This window comes from Rhincodon typus, chromosome 15 (assembly GCF_021869965.1).
Source record: "Rhincodon typus isolate 14 chromosome 15, sRhiTyp1.1, whole genome shotgun sequence".
Classification (NCBI taxonomy): Eukaryota; Metazoa; Chordata; class Chondrichthyes; order Orectolobiformes; family Rhincodontidae; genus Rhincodon; species Rhincodon typus.
In genome coordinates this window covers 62,031,605-62,039,795 of record NC_063346.1, presented here as the reverse complement: position 1 = coordinate 62,039,795, position 8,191 = coordinate 62,031,605, and positions in this window count along the sequence as shown.

Genomic DNA, 8,191 nt, shown 5'->3' with positions numbered 1-8,191 from the left:
GTTCACGGTTAAAGAAGTAAGCGTGGAGGCGGAGGCGGCGGAAAAACTGCTCTATGTCCAAGCGTGAGCGGTATTCGTTGATCTGTGGGTGGAGGGGGACAAAGGTGAGCCCTTTACTGAGGACTGACCGTTCGTCCTCAGTAAGGGGTAGGTCTGGGGGGATGGTGAAGACTCGGCAGGGCTGGGTACTGCTGTCTCCTCTGGAGCTGCTGGCTGTGGAGGTGGTGGGCGGAGCTACGTCGGCGTCGGCTGTGGGCGGAGCTGTGTCGGCGTCGGCTGTGGGCGGAGCTGCGTCGGCGTCGGCGTCGGCTGTGGGCGGAGCGTCGTCAGCGGTGGGCGGAGTTGTGCCGGTGTCGGCGGTGGGCGGAGTTGCGCCGGCGGTGGGGACTATGATGGATCTGGTTTATGCATCAACTGTTTGGTTGAGGTCAGTGTTATTTTCTGAGCTGGATATGTATAGTGTCACTGAAATCAGTAATAAGCCTGGGCTGGATATTAACAGTGCAGGCAAGATCAATTCTGTGTCACTACAGGATGAATATCCAGGGGGTCCCCAATATGCAAACGTCCAACTTACAAACATTCATTTAAACAAACACTCATACTTACGAACACAATCCTAAATAGGAGTGTAATTTTAACCACTAGACATTGGAATATTTGCTGTAATTATGAACAACTGCCTTACATTGCCCTGCATTGTGTTCCAACTTATGTACACAGAAACTTGTGAATGGACTCCGGAACAAAACCCAGGGAGTGCCTGTAGTATAAGATTGGAAAATGGAATATCTGTGCTGAGTGCTGACATCATAGTTCAGGTAGTTGATTTATCTTTGGTGAGGTCCCGAAGTTGTAGATATTTTCCGTGTAGTCTCTGAGCTTGGCTCCAAAAGGGTAGGCTTGCCTCATCATTTGTCAGGAGTATAGCTGACCTGATTGTGTTTTTAACTCCACTTTCCTGCCTGCCCCTTCACCCCAGACCCCACTTTGCCCTTGACTCCCTTGTTAAATCAAAAATCTATCAAACTCAATCTTAAACATGTTCATTGACACAGCCTCCACTGCCCTTGAACATCAAAATGTTCCAAAGATGAATGATCCTCACAGAGAAAACTATTATCTTCATATTCATCTTAAATGGGAGATCCCCTATCTTTAAATGAAGTGACTTTGTCCCAGATTCTTTCAGAGAGAAGGCATCTAGTCAGCATCCAGCCTGCACTGCTTGGAATTATTAAACCTGACAGAACTGTTAATGCTATAACAAAAACAAAGTTGCTGGAAAAGTTTAGCAGATCTGGCAGCATCTGTGAAGGAAAAAAACAGAGTTAACATTTCAAGTGCGGTGACCCTTTCTCAGAAATAATGCTATAAATCAGAGACAAATATAGAAATTGCTGGAAAATTCAGCAATTCTGGCAGCAGCTGTGGGGAGAAATCAAAGTTAACATTTTGGATTGAGTGACACTTCTTCAGACCGTTCCTCTGTTTCTGAGAAAGGGTTACTCGACCTGAAATGTTAACTCTGATTTGTCTCCAAATATGCTGCCAAACTTGCTGAACTTTTCTAGCAATTTCTATTTTTGTCCCTTGGAATTATTAACGTTTCAGTAAGATCACCCATCATTCTTCTGAATTGTCATGAGAATAGGCTCAATCTCTTCAAAACATTCCAATAGAACAACCACTTGATGCCAGGAATTAATCTAGTGAACCTTCTCAGAATAGTCTCCAAAGCAAGTCTATCCCTTCTAAATAGGGAGATCAATTTTGTATGTCGTAAACTATGCATCTTTTTGGAAGGCTTTGCCATTTTTATATTCCATCCTACTATCAATAAATCCCCAACATTCCATTTACCTTCTAATGACTTGTTTTACCTGCATGATTCCTTATTTTTCACGTGCCAAGACATTGAGGTCCCTCTGCAGTCTCTCTTTGAAAGAAACTTACAAACTTGAATCTCCAGATTTGTTTGGTATTTCAGCTTACGACCTAGGGCAAACAAAATCATTGCCCACTAGCTCTACCAGGAGCTTTCCAGCTGAACCTCTGGGGCAGGAGCTATCATGGCCAAAGGAGTCCATTAGGTAGTAGCAGAGTGGATCAATCCTGAACCTTGCCCACATTTTATTGCAGTAGCTAATGGATTACCTGGCTTAAATGTTCGAGAGCCTCAGTGACAGCTACTGAGAAGGTAGATGGGTTAGATTAATGAGGCAGTAATGTGGTAGTTTGTAGGAGGCATGGAGAGAGGTTGGGTGAAAATATCAGATGGATGTGGTGTACAGGTGCCAAGTGGAGAGAGCTAGGGTGGCGGGAAAGTGGAGAGTAAGGTGGCAAGTGAGTGAAGGGAAAAGGTGGCAGGTGAATAAGGGGCTAGGACAGTAGGTGAGTGAAGAGTAAGGTGACAGGTAAGTGAGGAAGAGTGGTGGCATGTGTATTTGGGGAAATTATGCCAATTAACCGCGTGTATAAATGGTAGGTAAATGAGTGAGACTGTGGGGTATGTCAGGTATTAGGCTGAAGAATTTGGATGTCCTAGGTGTTGAGAGTTGGTTGGCTGTCCTTGGTGGGGTGGTGTCAAGTGCCCATGAGGGACGATTGGCAAGTCATCCATCGGAGTTGTTGGATGTCAGTGTGAGTTGGGTCAAGAATATGTGTGTGGGCTGGGCAGGAGGTATGTTGGTAGGGGTGTAGGGGGAGTTGCAGTTACACAGTTATCCATGAGTTAATGTAGGTTGTAATCCCTCCAACATCTTCAGACAAACTATTAATTTACATTAGTCAGAAATAGCTGATATCACATCTCTAACTCAAAGTTAGGAAGTTTTCTGCAGAGTTCCAAAATTTGAATAATTGTTCATTGGAAGATTAAACTTCCCAGTCAATTGTTATTTAATAATTGCATTGGCGCTTCGGAGACATCACAACAGGCATCTGTCAGGTAGTTCTGACCTTTAACTATTTAGAGATTGGATGATCTGTACCTTTGTATTTTTTCCCTATTCTTCCCAACAAAATCAAAAGCCACATAATTGCCAGCATTACCACCTCCCTGCTAATTTTTAACCACTCACTTAAACTAGCTCTTGGCCTTATTGTGCTAACCTCATAAATTGCTTTCTTACCTATTTTTGCATTGTTAACAAATCTGGTTACAATAAGCAATATCCCTTCATGTGGGTCTTTGCTACAGATGATAAATAATTGAAGCCCTGTTTCTGATCCAGGCAGAACTCCACTGGATACAGTCATGAAAATCCTGTTTACCCTGGTGCTCTGTTTCCTTCTAAATAGCCAATTCCTTATCCATGCTAACATGTTAACACTGACACCATGATCTTGTGTAGTTAACTTTTAAATGGCACGTCATCAGATGCCTTTCAAAAATTCAAATACACTACATTTACTGGTTTCCCTTTCTACATCCTACTTATTACATTCCCAATGAAATCTGTTTGTCAATTGTCACACATGATTTTCTTCACAAAAACATGTTTATTCTGACTGTATTGTGATTTTCTAAATGTCCTCCTACTACTTCCTTGATAATGGATTTCAGCATTTTCCCATTGACAGAAGCTGGAGTAATGGGAATATAGTTTCCTGCCTTTTGTTTCCTTTCTTTCTTACATAGGTTATTTCATAGCAGTTTTTCAAAATTGAATGAAAGTTAAAAGATTATATTCATTGCATCTACTATCTAGCTAGCCACTTTTTTCATTATAAAGTCCCTTGATTCACATCCAAAAGATGTGTTAACCCTTTAGTTCCCTTTATTTTCCCCAATGCCTTTTCTCTAGTACTCATGATTACTTTAAATTCTTTCTTCCCCTTTGGCAATTGATTTTCCACTTTCCTTCAGACTCATTTTATTGGATCAACAGAGATAAAATGTTTGCCAAAAGTGTATGTCTTTTCCTTGTTTCATGTTATTAATTCCTGGTCTCACCTTCTAAGGGACCAATGTGTACTTAAGCAGCTCCCTTCCCTTTCTTATCATTGTTGAAGTTGTATTTCTTGATGGTTTATGAACATTCCAATTCCTTTTTCTGTGGCCAACCTTTATGCATCTCTAAAACTTCCTCAATCTTCTAGCCTGATACTATCATTTGACACCATTCATAATTTCCCTAGTTAGCCACAAATAGTCCATTCCTCTCATGGAATCTTTATTATTTCATGGAATGTGCTTGTGTTAAGAATGATAAAATATTTCTTTAAATGTGTCACTGCTTCTCCTCCATCTTAACCTTAACCTATTTCCTCAGTCCACTTTATAAAACTATGCCTTCATACTGTGATCAAGTGACCATGGGCCCAAAAATGGGCATTCTAAATTGATCTAGATCCAGAGAAACCTGGTTTGACAGAAAATTAGCCAAATTAAACAGCAGCCAGCAGTTACCGCCCATAGAGAACAATAGAAATCAAGGTCAAAGAGGTCACAATTTTCAGGGAGAACCTGTTACAACTAACCCGAGGGTTATGTATTGGCAAAAGATCATTCAGACATTCTGGTACCTTGACTTCCAGCCAGTGCCTGAGGATGTGCAGTTTATACCTCCCTGGTATGGCAACAGTGCAGGGTGTTGGTGAGATCACATTGGATGACTTGAACCCTGGTCATGACCCCATTGGTCAAAGACCACAGAATACTCAGGAAGATTCAGAGCAAAGGGGATAAAAACACAGGGAAGGTGATGGCCTAGTGGTACTATTGCTGAACTCTTAATCCAGAGACTCAGATAACATTCAAATCCCACCATGAAAAAATAATCTGGAATTAAGAATCTAATGATGACTATGAATCCATTGTCAATTGTTGGAGAAACCCATCTGGTTCACTAATGTCCTTTAGGGGAAGGAAACTGGCATCCTTACCTGGTCTGGCCAACATGTGACTCCAGACCCACAGCAACGTGGTTGACTCTGAAATGCCCTCTGGGCAATTAGGGATGGGCAATTAATGCTGCCTGGCCAGCGACATCCTCATTCCATTAATGAATAAAGGAAAACAAAACATACACCAGAAATCCACCTGCTCAGTGCAAACTCACAGCAAGACTCGTGGATGAAGACTGTGCAACAACAGAAGAAAATCGAGAAGAAATTCCTCCCCAACCTGTGAGACCTATTTTCATTGAAGAGAGCCAGCCCTATGTCAGAGAAGAGGGAGATTCCAACAACCCAGTTCAAACCTGCGGACTGTTGTGGGTAATGTCCTTTCTCAGATGCATAGTGCTAGATAGAGAGCAAATATTGTGGGAATTTGGGAAATTATCACATAGTGTTTTTCGTAAGGAATATTTTGTTATTAAAATTATTAAATTCTGTGTCCCTTTGCCCGCCTTACCAATAAGAGCTCTTGGGTAATACAGAAACTGGTCGGTAGCATGGATAGCAATACCATTTCTGTAATTACCTTTATTTAATTTTATGATACTATTTTTTGACCAAACTTTCTCATTCTTATTCTGATTATTGTTATGATCCCAGTTTTTGATATTCCTGGATAGGTCAGATTGAAGAATGAAGCCCAGCTTGCTAGATCATAAATATAACTTTTGCGGTTGGTTACTGTGGTGGTAAGTCCCTGAACCTGTACATATAAAGTTGTAAATGTTCTTTAACAACAGAATATTTCCAATGAGATCATTATTTGTATCAGTCCTACTGTACGTTCCCACATCTAAAATAACCTTCTCCCTGGTTGTTTCAAGAATGTATTCTTCTGAGAAAATGTCCGGCATAAACTCTGAGTCCAGTCTTGTATATCGGTAAGCTATTTTAACTGATGCTGTGTGTGAGATCAAAATGAATGAGAATATTGGATTTCTTAATGGCTGTATGGATAATTTTAATGATGTGTTTGCTTTGTATATTGACAATGTAGCTATGCAGCATCTCTGAGCTATAGGATGAATGTAAAGTCAATTATTTATTTTGGTTGGATCTTAATAGGGCAGGCAATGTCACTGATGTAGTTGTGTTGGATTCTGACTTTCTAGTTGAGCTCACTGATCTCTCATGACTTGTATTGTGTGTGTAGGTGAAATGGGTCATGGCGTTGAGTTCAGTGAAATCGGGGCTGTGCCTAAATTAAATATTGGTAGTTTATATAGGTTCACTGAAGTTTCTGTTTTGGATCTTGGTGGTACATGTAAAATTCGCCAGATATTTTGTTTGATATTGTCAGTGTACATAAAATCTGGGTTTAATGCTAACAGTGGAGCTGAGTGTTGTGAATAAACTGGATCAGTTTTAGATATTGTCAGTGAAATTTTGAACAATGACATATCTGGGTTAAAGATAGGTGAATATAATAGGACAAGGTTTGGTTCAGTGACAAAGAATAGCAAGGAACACTCCAAAATGCAACTTATAAATTGGTACAAGACTTAACTTATAACAATATAAACTGCTGGAAAAGAAGCAGGATTGAGTGCAAAATGTTCCTGCCTCGAAAGTATTCAGAAAAAGTACAGAGGCAAAGAAAAGAGGAATGGTGCCCGTTTTGATTAATGAGGACATTATTATGCTGGAAAGGAAAGATGTAACCAAAGCTTAAGGGCAGAATTTATTTGATTAAAGCTGGAACAATCACTGTACCATTATACAGCTGAATATGTTTCATTGGTCACCATTCAGTAGGAAGGCTATATCAGACAGGCACGTCTGGAAAGAAAGTGTAAGCTAATAGCATAGTCATAATGAAGAACTTAACATATTGTAGATGCGTGGTAACTGTAAAATAGGGGATTGGTTTGCTGCATTGGCTGGACAGCTGGTTTATAATGTAGAGTGACACCAACAGCATGGGTTCAATTCCCACACTAGCTGGCTTGCCATGAACGACTCTCTTTCTCAACTTCTCCCCTCACCCGAGGCATCTCAGGTTAAAGTACCACCAATTCTTTCCCTAATTAGAGAGCAGCCAGGTCTGTTAAAACTATAGTGATTTTATCACTAATAATAGTGACAGAGGAGGGGAAGAATTTCTGATGAATTTGATGAAGTAATACATTTCTGGTTTTACAAGAGAGAAGGAAATGCTGGAACTGGTTCTGGTAAAGGAGGTCGATCAAATCCATCAACATTTAGGAGGGGATTATTTACAGGAAAAGAGATTATACTATTACCACATTTTGGCTGGCCATGGACATACAATAGACAATCCAGATTAAAAATAATTAATGTAGATAGGCCATCATTAGCGGGATCTGATTCAAGTAAATTGGATAGAAAGACAAAGCCTCATGGGACCAATGGCAACTTTAAAGTGGATTTAGATTGTAAGTACAGTTAGGGCACATTCCCATATCAGGAAACGTAGGATCAATGCTGTGCTGGGGTCTCATATGACTGAGTACATCAGTGATACATTTGAGTTTTATTTTGGCAGTGTAGATTTAGTCAGTGTTCACTCAGAGTTTGACATCATCAATCTTGGTGAGATTGAGCTGTGTGTCCTGGATATTGTCAGCGAAGATCATTTATCAGGGTGGGGTAGTAGCACAGTAGTTAGCATGGTTGCCTAACATCGCCAAGGACCTGGATTTGATTCCATGTCCTGTGTAGGTTTCCACTGGGTGCTCCAGTTTCTTCCTGCAGTCCAAGACGTGCAGTTAAGGTGGATAGGTAATGCTAAATTGCCCCATACATCCAAGAATGTGCAAGATTGGTGGATTAGTCATGGTAAATGTGTGATTACAAGGATGGAGTGGAGGTTGGTCTAGGTGGGATGGTCTTTGGAGGGCAGGTGCAGACTCGATGGGCCAAATGGCCTGTACTGCACTGGTTGATGGTGATGATGGTTCTATATGGTTGATGGTGTCTGTATGTTGATTTTGATAGAATAGATTTTATCAGTGTTGCGCCTTAGTTAATGTTGACAGTGTAGTTGAGATCAGTGGCGTGTTAACTGTGAGTACTTGTGGGTGCTGCACTCTCCTGGTATTTATCAATCTGTTTCTGCCTTATTTCTGTCAGTTTGTGACTTGTTTGCCTCTGTCTTGCTCTTCGTATTTTTTTTTTCCCTTCTCTGTGTATCCCCTTCCCTCTCGATGTCTCTGTTTTTCAAACTTAGTCTCTTCACACACACACACACACACACACACACACACACACACACACACACACACACACACACACACACACACACACACACACACACCCTGCCCAC